Source organism: Anomalospiza imberbis, chromosome 6 (assembly GCF_031753505.1).
Source record: "Anomalospiza imberbis isolate Cuckoo-Finch-1a 21T00152 chromosome 6, ASM3175350v1, whole genome shotgun sequence".
In the NCBI taxonomy this organism is placed as follows: Eukaryota; Metazoa; Chordata; class Aves; order Passeriformes; family Viduidae; genus Anomalospiza; species Anomalospiza imberbis.
Genome location: NC_089686.1, coordinates 20,015,469 through 20,029,568, shown reverse-complemented (window position 1 = coordinate 20,029,568; position 14,100 = coordinate 20,015,469).

Genomic DNA, 14,100 nt, shown 5'->3' with positions numbered 1-14,100 from the left:
TATTAAGATATATCTTTACTTTGCCTCTTTGGACCATAAATCTGGAATGTGGTGCACCATAAATGTGTCTGTGGTGAATCTGTGAGACTGCTGTGAATGCAATGAAATAGATTAATGAATGCCAAAATAATTTCATTTCCATTGCTGAAATTCAGACAGAATTAGATTTCAGAACCCAAGCTATTCAACTTTGACCATTCAAGGACATAACCTAGATGTAGAGGAGAAAGATGAAGAAAAGCAAATAACAGAAAAAGCATTCTCAGAGAAAATATTAGGAGTTACCTGTGACTGCTGAAAATGACTCCTTTTTGTAAGAAGGTAAAATGTTGACATATTTGTTTTTTCAATTCTTCAGTCGTTCCTCAAGTGTCCCTAAACTACTCTCATCCTTTCTTATTCCAGTGGTAAATAACTGTGGGAGCAGCAATATTTTAGGATGCTTGATTTGTGAAAAATTTTCTAAATTAAGATTTTTTTTATCTTTCAGGAATCATGGCTGTATTAGGAACTTAATACCATCTTATTAATTAGTGTGACTAGAGGAAAAAGAAGCAGAATCTAAATCTCTCCAAGCACATCACTGAAAGATTACAGAGGTTGTGGTGAATGAACACATGGAAATGCCCCCATCCCATATATTCTGGTGCAGGTGTAGTCTAAGCGCTCCTGTTCGACAACCCACAAGTGTGGACTTGTGAACAAGGCAGAGACTCAGCAGAAGGAACTCCAAGACAATGGAAAATTGTCTTTAGAACCTGGGCCTTTGGAAATTTCAAGTTGCTAAAATATGTTCTTACTGAGAATGAGGGCTTCATTTTTTCCAAGACTTATTAACTGAATGACAAATTTTTGTAAGGTCTGTAAAGACCAACTCTGTGATTGCAAACAAAATTCCTCAGCTTCCCTTCCAAACTACAATGCATGATTCAAAGCAGGAAGGCAATACATTACAGCCACAAAAATATCTTAATACAACTAAATATTTTTTGATATATTCTCAGAAACAGGCTTTGGTTAACTTTTCATTTGTTGCACAGCACTAATGGTGGTCAGCCTGGCAGATACCTGGCATTCAGACTTCGTTTCTGGCCATGTAAGTGGCATGTCAATGTAGCTGCTAAGGCTGCCAGACAATTTTCATTATAATGACAGGCAAAACTCTCAACTTGGCCGATAATGGATGCAGTTTATACAGTGCAGCCTGCTGTTTCAGGAAAGAATTGTAGGTGTCCATTTGTTCACAGAAAGGCTGTGAGTAATTTTCCCCACTCAGGCCTTATTCCATGAGAACAGCTGGAGTTTTGTCTGAATAAGGATTGCATTATTAAGTTGACAGCATGGGAATAGGAGGTGGTTTTTATCAACAGAAAGTCTAGAATCTGCAGAATCACAATCCAGTCATTTAAGTGACCTGTCATTGTGAAAATCTGTGCTAAATATTTTTTGAGTGAAAAATCTCATTAAAAGGTGAAGGATCCATGTCTTCTTAGGTGAGTTTTTAGGAAGGATGCTGGAGATAAGATGTATTCATAGTTTTGTTTAGCCAGGAAGGATCATTCTCTCTAGCCCTGTGTATATCATGGGTCAGTTAGGCTCTCATGGGTTTTCTAGTATTGAATTTAGTACCTTGTGCTGGAGTGAAGTTTATTAACTCAAAAAAATGTTCATGAAAAAATTGGCAATCTGCTACTTCTTATTTTGTGTTTCTGAGTTAGACTGAAGGAATCCTATGGTAAAAAGTACCATCTTCATATGGGAATCTGTGTGAAACAATCAAATTACTCTTATTAGTCTAATGATAGCATTGTTTATATGTTTAGTTTAATTTTAAAATTGCACAAAACTGCCCTTTAATACTCTTTTATAGTACTTCTCTGTCCTTACTTTCTCAGGAAAATATTTTTTTCCAAATTATTGTCAAAGAGAGGACAAGTATTTTTGCATTAAAAATTAAATAAATACTTCACCTGTATATAGAGAAAGACACAATATTTCAAAAATGTTTAAGTCTGTATTACACTTAGTGATTCAGTGGGGGAGAAAAATCACTGAAGTCTGTACATCCTAAAGGGCAGCTGGAACTGCAGTGTACATTCCTTCTGTGTAACAGCAAACTTGGCAAAGTATTTTGAGCGCCTTGCACTTGAAGATACTGAGAGTGATTTACCAATACTATTGAGTAGGACTTTTAGCTCTGTGTTGACAAAGATAAAGTAGTGTCCTCTTTCTGCAGAGGAGAAAAGAGACACACTAAGTGACATTAGAGAATTAACATGAGTCTAAGGAAAAAATGAACCCAGAATTCCAAAAGCTCAGTTTCTTGGGTTCTGTGGTTGATGCCCAGAAAAAATTAGCTAGTCATGGGTTTAAAAACACTACTTGACATTTTTCTTGGAAAAATCATAGATTAATTTAGTGTTGAAAAAAACCTTTAGATCATTGAATACAACTGTAAACTTAGAAAATGTTGCCTTGTGTTAAATATAGAATTATCATACCAGTTCTAAGATCTCATATAAGTGAAAAGAGATGCATAAGTTCTACAGTTGTGTTCAGTGTAATTTCAAGTTTAAATCCTATTCCTTTTCTTAGCTCAAGTCTGCTCTTGGACGTAGGAGGTGTAATTGGTCATTAATGCATGACACACTGCTGTTAGGCAGAAAGGTAATGCATCTCATATTAGCTTCTTTATTTAAAAGATATAAAATACTTCAAGTAAGATAAAAATGAAGTGTTTAAAAATCCCTCATGGTTAACCACTGATTACTGCCATACTTTCTCAATTTCCAGGCTTGAAGGATATTATTTGCTTTTAAAAGAATTCAAAGATTTCATCTGTGATGAGATAACCACATTATCCTTTGAAATGAAATGTGGTACAGCAGAAGTTCCATCTCATCTGAAAAGTACTGAGGTGCCAAGAGAGGCCAGTAATTAGAATTTATGCACACAGCGGGGTGCCAAATAAGAGAGGAGTAGCAGCTGATGGGAAAAATAGTGATTTAAGAAAATAGCCAGATTAACTGAATTGTTGATACAATGAGAGGTATCAACAAAGCACAAAGGTATAGTGATCTGATCAGGTGCAGTAGGGATGTGCATGTCACAGAGAATTTACATTGATGCATAAAAGCTCTTTTACTGTAATCAAGTAAATGCTCAAAAAGTTTAAGTAGAGTTAAGTGAATTTTAAAAATAGATTCTTCAGTAGGTTTTCCCAAAGCACCCTGTATGCTGATAAAGCCATGCAAGTCACATAGCCACATTTATTATTTGCATTTTGGAGACAAAAAAAAATGGAAATACAATGTAAAATAATAAATCCCAGATTGCAAGAGAAGTTCTGAGGTAGAATTTAAGTTCTTATCCAACATATCTTCTAATATGTATAGGAGGAGTGGAATTATTTCTTTTCCCCAAGAATCAGCAATTGAACCATTCTAAATATAAATTAAACAAAAAAATAAAGTATGAATTGATTCTCAAAGGTTTAATCTGCTGTCAGAAATTAAATCCTGCTTGATGTAGTTACCTGGAGTTATCAGAGACTTCTATGATACATTTTAGCACAAATTCAAATTAACTTCGACTAAGAAATATGAAATTACAAACAGCTAACTTTAAGCTGATTTCAAACATAGTTGGGGCATGGTTTGTGTGTATGAACGTGAGAAGCGTCCTGTGGCTTTGAGTTCACCAGGCTTTTCTGCCTTCGTGAACAGGATTGCCATCGTGGTAGAATGAGGGATGATTTGTTTCAATGGGAGCCTTATTTTGGAGAGTTTTTTGAAGGTGAATTGATTCTGGAAATTATTAGGCTTGTGGCAAAGACTCCCAGTACGAGTCTTGCTCCATATCTCCTTCATACTCAAAGCTAGGAGGAGACAGCTGAGCTGCATTATCCCAGTGTTTTAGTGAGTTACCGAGCTACTTATGGAGCATGGATCCAAACAAAGGAGCAAATGGCACAAGGAATTGGTCTCGTTCATGATGCCAGTTTTCCTATTGAAAAAAATGGTTGCAATTTAACCAAGTTTTTAATACAAACTCAACAATTTCTGAGAACTAATGAGTGTTGTGGATTTTTTTAAGCAGGAATTGTGAAAGTGGCAACTTTAATGCTTCAGGCATGATTTTAATTAAAAAGTATCTGTCATTTTGTTTCAGTGGAAAAATCAGCTTTCATTTCTTAGGTTTAAACACTTAAACAAAACCTTAAGAAAAACAACAAAAGTGCCCAAATAAATCCCTCCTATACATATAAATGTCAATATGAAATTAAAGATTTCATTTAGTTTTGTTGAGCATTAACAAATTCTTTGACACTTCCCTTCTCACAAATTTCTGTGATTTTATTTTTTTTCATAAAACAATCAACCAATTTTTGTATTCTTAATTGAACAGTGTATATCGTATGAAAAGAATACTAGTGCTACCCTTCTGGAAGTGCTGGTGAACTTAGAGAAAGGGAATTTGTATTTGAGGGTTATGAATTCAGCTAATTTGGACCCTTGTGCAGCTTTGAACAAATCACCTTCATATCTTGTTCTTTAGCTGTCCAAACATGGAAGGGAAATAAATTCTTTCCTTCCTTAAAGAAATGCTGAAGCTCAGATGGAAACTACCGGAGAAGGCCAAAGCACTGTGTAATATTAGCTTGGTTGATCCTGGTCAGCCCATTTGTTCCTCAGAAAAACTGTAACAGGACTGAATTGCCTCTGTTCTGCTATTTGTATTTCCTCAGTGTTCTCCATTCCGTCTCCAAACTGAACAATTTCAGCTGTTGCTAAAGGGTTTAAAACTCTTGATTTGTGGCAATAACTTCCACAAAGATGCATTATGGGCGCTGAAGTGATTATCTTGAATGGGCAGAAAAAGACAACCTAACTGGCAATTGCATTCCAGTGTCTGCCTCTCAGCATAGCACCTGCTTTACTGACTTACTACTCCGTCCCAGAGAGCTTTATTCATTAGGAAGGGCCATTCAAGCATTTAATGGAGCTCTTTACCTTGAAACAGCTTTATTTGCTCCTATCTATCTTCTAGGCTTTTTCTGCAGAAGCAAAATCCTTTAAAATGATATTGTTTTGCTATGACTGTTCAATGAGCTCCTCGTTGCTCTCCTGGGTAGCTTTGTTGTCCCTTACCTGCAGGTGGAAAAGGTACCCAATAAAGCAAAATTGCAGCATTTTCTATTATTATTTTTTAAGTCTCAAGGCAAAATATTAAGAGAATTCAGCTCGTTGTTGCATATACTAAAATGATGTTGTAAAGCTTTGTTTTATAACACTTAGAGTGGCTCAGAGGATTTTAGCAGTATGTACATTATTTAATTGGTATAATTTCTAGGGGTTTGGAACTTGTATTAGATTATACCTACAGGCACATTCTAATGCTACAAGTAACCAATTATTTTGGTTTTAATAGAATTTTAAAACTCTCAGAAATACAGTCCCTGAGCATGGGGAATAAGATGCTTAGAAAATCCTAGGAAGTAAATGAATTTAGAATTAAACCCAAGTCACAGTGCAAATAACACACGGATAAGAACAATGACAATAGTATATTCAAATGAAAAATTAGCCATTTCATTGGAAAAAAAGGCAAAATTGAAACATTAAATATTGAAGAGCCACATATAACTTCACCTCTTTACAGACTTGTGCATGGACAGCATGATTAAGCTATGAGCTTAGTCCTATTGTGGGAAAAAGACCATGTGAGAAAGTAGGAGCATTCTTACTCAACTCTTTCTGCCTCAAATACCCAACTGAGGAAGTAATGAATAAGCTTAACTTCTCTGGACCTAGAGATTGCAGTTCATCTGGTGCAAAAGTTCCAGTGGAAAAGTCCTGTGGAATCAAATATTTTTACTGTTCAAGGCCATTAATTTTTTTCTGCTGAATTTAGCTTTTGGAGTTTAGTTCAAGCTTTATAAGTAATGATCCATGTTTATTTTTCACTGGTAGCTTATGAATATCACCCAAATCTGAATCCTGACTGCACCAAATTTCCTCTTCCTGTTGTGATGCACAGAATACTTTTGTGCTTCCAAATCATTGATTTTAGACTTGGAAGGCTTAGTCCTGATCTTTTTAAAATTGGCTTAATCCTATTGTCAGAATGGTCTTTAAGTTGGAGGAAACATGCTATTAAGTACGCAAAGGTCCGTCTGTGTTTCGTTCATTCTAGGCTTCAGTCTTCTTTCTTTAAAAGATTACTCTCTGTCAAACCATATTCAATAGTGGGTCCATTTGTACAAGGGTCAGGGTAGGATATACTTTCAGTCTGAGTATTCCAGTCAAGTAAGTTTAGAACTTGACCAACACACTCCAGTTTCCATGTTTTTGTAGTATTCCTTTCTGTTATTCAAAGTATTAGCATGTGCTCTAACTAGAAGTAAGCCTATGCAAAATAGTCTGAAAACATTTATGGATGTGTTATTACTGTGCAAGGAATACTGTTTAACTATATGCCATTGCTGTGTGGTGTTAATACACATAACTCAAAAAGTATTTAATTTTTATTTTCTTGCACTTTTTAAATGAGGAATAATTAAAAAAAAATTAAAAATACATGCCAAAGAGAAAGGCCAATAATTGTCAGTTAACTTTTGTGTCACTATCCTAGATTTCAAACTAGTCTGAAATTAAATTTATACTCAAGACACAAAACAAATGATACGGTATGAAGATAGGCCAGGGTTTTTTTTTTTTATATAATGTTATGAAATCTATGATGTTTCTCAGGGCATAAATTTACTGGAGAAAGCAAGGACTTTCTCTGGGATAAATCAGTCTGCCACCTCCTGTAGGAAATAAAAGCAGATTTTGCTATATCATCATGGATGGAAATAACCAGGGAGATAGTATAGAAGGGAAAAAAAGATCTCTCTTTTTATGTGATATGACGTCTTTAAAAATGTACCACAAGCCCTTTACATGCTTGAAATGGCTGAAAAAGATACTGGTCAGCTGTTGCTTGTTTCAAATATGGATTGTGGCAGCCAACTTCTGGTTAAATCTTTATTCAAAAGCCAATAGGAACCTGCACTGTTTCTCTCCATTTAAACTAATTGATTTTCACATTTGTATCTAATTGCAGGCCATAAACCCCATAGATAAAATGGAAATATTATTCTATAATTCTGTGGCCAGTTTTGAAAAAAGTTTTCTACTCACTGAATAGACTCAAAGGCAGTTATTTTTCAGTTCTGCTTCCTGTAGTCACTTATCCCTGCTGACTGCTGAAAACTTGAGAGTACCACAATGTTTACTAGTACTATTTAAGTCAACCTATAATAAACATAAGCTTGAACTTACACATTGAAGCTTAGGAGACCAGATCATCCAGGGGAAATCTGAAAAGCTTCTTTTAATTCTGTAGCTTCGACTTGTCCTAAATTCATAACAACAGTTAGGCTATGTTTCTGACTGTGATTCATGTTTTGCCAGATGGGTACAAGCCATCATCTGCCAAAATCACAGCGTGTTTCATTATGAAATACAGTCCACAGTAGCATGTCAAAATGCTTCTGACTGAAAAATAGACAGGGCTATGTCTGAGATTTAGGCAACCTTTCCACTTTGCATTATCTGTTTAGATCAATGTAAGTGCTGCAAGGGATCAAATGGATCATTTCCATTTGAATATAGGAAAGAAATATTTAGATTAACACCAAGAGATTATTCTGTTTATTGGCATGTATTGGTACCTCCATGTAGAAATCTGTGCATACTCACAGGCCAGGAAAGGGATTTCCTTACATAGTGTTTGGCTGGTGCTGCTTGTTCTACAGCATATAGAAGCTGTTGCTTTCTAGGGTTGATAATCCATGGAACTAAGTCATTCACAGATAAAAAGATTTAAAGAGGTATTTTAGGCATCATCTTTATAGTGGCCCAGAGAATGGAACTAACTTGTCCAGTGTATTGTTACAGAACTGTGCAAAATAATTTAGATAACAAACTTGGCTGAGATTTGTACCTCTCTGTAAGTTCTAGTGATTCTATGCTGCTTCTTCAGCACCTCCTTTTCTTCATAACTGGATTTTGGCAAAGAAATTTAATCAGGTTCATCTATAGTGATATACATGTAGCAACAAACAAACCAAACCTAATCTCTTTGCATTTCTCGTTGTGAATCAAAATCAGAACATAAGTCTGTTCCCTGAACCAGTGAGGCAGTTCAGTAACTCAGAAGATGGGTTGGATCTGTCTGTATTTAATCTCTTCCTAGTGGAGCTTTGCATGAAAACATTTGTCATGTCATTTCACAAAATTTACATCAATGAAACATAGAGATGCCAATAGTTTTTCCATATTTTTTCATCACTGCAGGAGATTCATAAGGTGCTGCTTTCATTCAGTATCATTATTAGAAAAAAAAAAAGAAATGAGAAATGAAGTAGAACTTCAGCACTCAAATTTTGGATGTTGCATTTTTGAACTTGGAAGCGCAATGTAAGGTAGGGAGATTTGTATCAAGACTGAATCCTAAACACATAACTGCATTTCTTCCCTTGAAGTTCTTCCCTGATTCTATTTGGGCTCAGCTACCATGATGTATATTAGAGTTTTTTGGGAAAAGCAAATGAGCAATCATTTTTGGGAGATAGAAGTGACAGTACAGATATTTTCACAGTGATTATAAAGAGCCATGAGATTCAAATTGACTGGAACACTGGATTTGCCATAGTCTCTCATATTAGAACAACTACTATCCTAAATACTATCCTTCCTGCTTCTCTTTATGTTTTGTTGGGGAAATAAAATACATGAACAGCCCATAACAACACCTATGGAAATGCTTAGATTGGTTGCAATATCTAAGCAGAGGTTCCTAGCCCCTTCATGACTACCTTTTTATTCACTATTATTTATTTTCTAAATGCACAGCTAGAATTCTATCCTCTGTAGCACAAGGCTTAGATTGTGGTGGACCAGTTCCTTTGCCTCATAAGTTTTGGTCTTCACCTGAAGATTACTCCATGGTTTCCCAAATTGCATGGAGTAATGGAAGCAGATTTAGGTTTGTTTGGAACTGGTTTACTACCTGACCCTGTGTGGAAAATGAACAACACAAAAGTCTCTTTTGTCAGGGACAAGCAAAACTTGTGCAATGGTTTAAAGAGAGATTGCTTAATGTTATATTGTCTGGGAGGTGCCTTGTCTGGGAGATGCCTGGGAGACATGGCAGTTATGTTGATTTGATTTGGCCTTGATTCCTTCTTATTTTTTGTAACACTAGGGACTATTGTTGCCATGAAGCTGTGATGGTGCTGAATTAAGCAAGCAGTGTTTGACTTTAGGGCCAAGCAAGCTGCCAGTGTTTTTAGTTTAATATACATTCTTTGCTTTATTCAGAGGAATGTGTAATGAAAATCACTGTGTTAGTTACAAACTGTCTAGAGTGAAGAATGGGAAATACTGTGGTAGAGTGTCAGCTTACTGCAGAGAAGGGCTACAGCATGACACATCAGAATATCAAGTGCATTACAGATCCGTTTTTATTTGTCTGTCATATCAGTACTTAATCTCTAGCATTGTAAAAAAAGAGCATGTAAGAGATGACCTAACTTTTTTCTCTCAAATATAATAATAAAAGGCTGTCTGTGGCTTAGATGGGTGTGCTCATCACTGGATTAAAAACTGTCTGGTTGGATAGGTCCAAAGAATGGTGGTGCATGGAGTTATATGCAGCTGGGGGTCGGTGATCAGTGGTTTTCTTCAAGACTCCATATTGGGGCCAGTGCTGTTCAATTTATTTATCAATGATCTGGATGTGGGGATCGAGTGCACCCTCAGTCAGTAACAGGAAACACCAAGTTGGGTGGGAATGTTGATCCACTGGAGGGTAGGGAAGCTCTAGCAGAGGGATCTGGACAGGCTGGATCAGTGGGCCAAGGCCAGTTGTATGAGGTTCAACAAAGCAAAGTGCCAGGGTCACAACAACCCCATACACTGCTCCAGGCTGGAGAAGGATGGTTGGAAACCTGCCCTGTGAGAAAGGACCTGGGGGTGCTGGTCAACAGCCATCTGAACATGAGTCTTGTGTGAAGAAGGTCAATGGCATCCTGGCCTCTGTCAGAAATAGTGTGACCTGCAGGACAAGGGAAGGGATCGTCTCCCCTGTACTTGGCACTGGTAAGGCCACACCTTGAATCCTGTGCTCAGTTTTGGGCCTCTCACTACAAGACAGACCTTGAGGTGCTGGAGTGTGTCCAGAGAAGGGCAATGAAGCTGGTGAAGGTTCTGTAGCCCAAGACTTATGAGGAGCAGCTGAGAGCTGGGATTGTTTAGCCCAGAGAAAAGGAAGCTCAGGGGAGACCTTATCATTCTCTACAACTTTGAGAAAGGAAGCTGCAGTGAGGTGGGGGTCAGTCTCTTCTCCCCAGTAATAATTAGTAGGACAAGAGGAAATGGCTTCAAGTTGCACCAGCGGAAGTTTAGATGGGATATTTGGAAAAAATTCTACACTGGAAGGGTTGTCAAGCATTGGAATGGGCTGCCCAGGGAAGTGGCTGAGTCACCATTCCTTGAGATACTTAAAAGATGTGTAGCTCTGCTGCTCAGGGAGACGGTTTAATGGTGGACTTGGCAGTCTTGGGGAAGTGATTTGACTTGGTGACCTAGAAGGCCTTTTCCAACCTAAACAATTCTACACTTGTATAATTCTAAGGTAAATCAGAGGATGGAAAGACAGCCAGCAACTATCAGCTTAATACACAATGCTAGGGAGTGACTCTACGGAGGCTCGCTGGTGTGTGCTTGTAGTCCTGATCCAAATAGTTTCCGTATAATCATCTGATTGGATATTCCTGCTGCTTTCCACTGCATTGTTTATATAAAGTGGACTGGTTTGTGATCTTTTGTCATGAGAAGGGTTTGAAGTTCTACCAGTGATTCCCTATAGCCATACAGGAGTGCTTTTAAGCTGCTCCCTCTAGAGCAGAAAGAATGGTGTTTGTCCTGCTGATCTGTCTCCAGACTTTTAGTCTTCTCTGCTCCAGAATTTGCTCAGATGGTGGAGGGGGTTCGTTTGTCTAATGGTGTCAATAGAGTCATCTCCAGACTTGCTGTCCACCTGCTTGTTTCCCCATATGGCTCTGCATCACCACACAAGGATCCTTCCTGCCAGATATCTATGGGGCAATGACACAAGTCCTGAGCTCTCTTTTGTAACATCTTCCACAGTTCAGTACTCAAGATAAACACCATACTGAATATACAGATTTTTTTTTGTGGCTTCTGTAAAAATGTGTGAGTCAAGCTGGAATTGTTTGCGACAACAGCAAATCATTGGGTGGGGATTATTTCCCCTTAGGAATAAAAATGACTTAAAAATCAATAGAATTTTCTAGCATGTCAGAATTATAATTACTGCAACAAAAAGAGGCCCTAATTACCTCGAATCCATCCTATGTCTACCAAATGTAATTTAAATTTTAGGTGCTGATTCTGGCCATCTGTACTGTGGGCAGAACAAGATGAGCCTAGGGCTGTATATCGAGATGACTGAGAGGTGCAAAGTAAACAATATCAAAAATGAAAAAGAAGCCTGGAACTTTGAGTAGGTTCCTGGGATCTGACTCATGCTTTCTGCTTGACAGTGGCCTTTTACATTAGTCTAAATATGTGATATAAATATTCATGAGCAATCCTGATGAAACATGCCACACAACTTTTCAGCTGTGCTTGTAGATTCTCCACCTGGTTCCTTAAAAATGCTGTTGGTATGCTGTTAAATTGTAGGTTATTTTATTCATTACGATGGATTGAATGTAGTGTTTCAAGAAATAATAATCAAGAGATTTTTCTTTTCTTATGCACCTGTACTTGCCTTCCAGATATCATTCCTTTGAAGTCTTAGAGAATTTCAGTGGAGATTTTTAACAAAATCTTGATTTTTAAGCACATGAAAAATTACTAATTCTTTAACAAGACTCAACATAAGACTACTTATGATACATGGAAACATAGTGATACTTTCTATTAATTGCTTTGGATTTCCATTGTACAGTGAGATGGACAACAGTCACTCACTCCTAACAGGAATATTCTTTTTTACAATGAAAAAGAAAACCTTAGTCTTTTTTGCAGCTCATTGTGCTGTGCTTCCTTGGGTTCTCACTTGGTCTCCCTTTTACTGTTCTTTTCATAACTATATTGCTGCAATGCTGCTGTCCTCTAAAGCACTTTATTATGGGGCTGGGTGATGGCCTGTGCTGGATAAATTCTTTGTCAGCAGTTGGTAATGCCTCCTTTGGGATCATATTGGTGATCACTACTGTGAGATGATCTTTAGTGTTTAATCTCAGAAAGAACAAGATCTGCCTGGAATTCATGATTCCATATTCGGTTTTCACAAAGAGCCTACATTGAGTTAATTGAAGCTGCTAAACCACATTAAATGATTCAAAGATCCCTCATCGTGAAGTATATATATATATATACTATATATATATATATATAATGTTTTTAACTATCATTTATTCCCTGCAGGTACAGCACACAAAGCTGTTTGGATGTTTTCCAGTTTTCTGCAGTTATGGAGGATTTAAGTCCTCATGGATCTTGGATCTGCTCCTCGCTTCTTTTGCACAGTTCACTCTAGCCCCTGGAAATACGCACTGCTCAGAATTACATCTGAACAGATAATTTGAGGTTTTCAAAGTTAAATATCTCAGTCCTTTGACTTCATTTTTGTTACAAGTGAGACCTGCAGCTCCCACTACCTGTGTTCTTTGTCAGCTGCAATTTCATCATCCTTTCACAGAGGCAGAAGACAGTGTTGTCAAGATCACTTATGCTATGTACCAAAGTGTTGACTAACCAAACCTGGACTTTACCAAGATGCTGAAGATGTTCCTTGGTCTCCACATCCAAATTTTAATCTTCTTTTAACTCTGGAGTAATTAAGGTACAATTGTGCTTCTGACAAGTAGGACTCAAAGCAGTTTCTAAGTTTAGTTACAATTAAAGACCATCCAAACAGATATTTTCAGCTGACTATCTTTCATCAAATCTCAAGTTAAACCAAATACTGGTTTTACAAACCAAAAAAGGGGGAGGGGGAACAGAAGGAGAGAGAAAAAAATATTCAGTTACTATTTTCTGTGAAAATATTATATAAAATTAAAAAATAAGATTCAGTTTTGTAAGCTTCACCAAAGTGCAGAGACTGCTATTAAGTTATTTAAATGATTCAAGTTAATGCAAGTGTATAGGGTACAGGCCACACAAGAACCAACAATTCTATTTTTCAGAGCAGCATAGCTTCTGAACTGTTTTTGACCCACTAGGCAGGAGTGGAATTCAGTTCAAAGGAATGAAAAATTACAAAGATAACATAGTAAGTATTTAGCATATTTATGGCTGTCTGCTTTGGAAAAAAAACATCATTATATCTGTGTTCAAATCTTTAAAGTGTGAGTCTGTGCTGAAGAATGATGGCACCATCCTAAGAGATCTGCTCTTTGTGGTGAAATTCAGGTTACCTGACTTCTAAGATGACTTATTAATGGGTTTTGATGGTATTCATCAGACATTAAAATTACAGAATTAATTTAGTGACAGCAATTAAAAGGCAAAGGTGGGGGTTAGTAGGAGAATGTAATGCCTTGTATTTTAAAAAAATCCAGTTTTAATAATCTGTATTTTATTTGACAATTTTGTGGGGGAGAGATGAAGCAAATCTGTTCTTAGACTTGGACTTTAAACCAGCTCAGTTACCAAGTTTCTCTGGCAGATATGGTCCATACAGATTTTAAAAATGTTGAAATGGGTGTACTGGGATCCTAAAAATCAGCTACAGCAATTTAGTCCTAGAACAGAGACTCTGAAGTAGAGCTCATGGAAGAGAGTAAGCTCTACCTACAGAAGTGTGGCAGTAACAGAGGAGCGCACATCAGAGCACAGAAGTGAGCTGAAACAAGAGATGCAAATGTGCAGTTCTTACAGAACCAAAGTTTCTGAAGGAAATTGATTTTGGAGCTCATTTGACAGGCTTGGCATAGAGCTTTCTGCTGGTGTCCACTCCATTCCCTGTGATCCTTCAGACAATGGCAGAGCAACAGGATCTCCTAACCACAGGTTT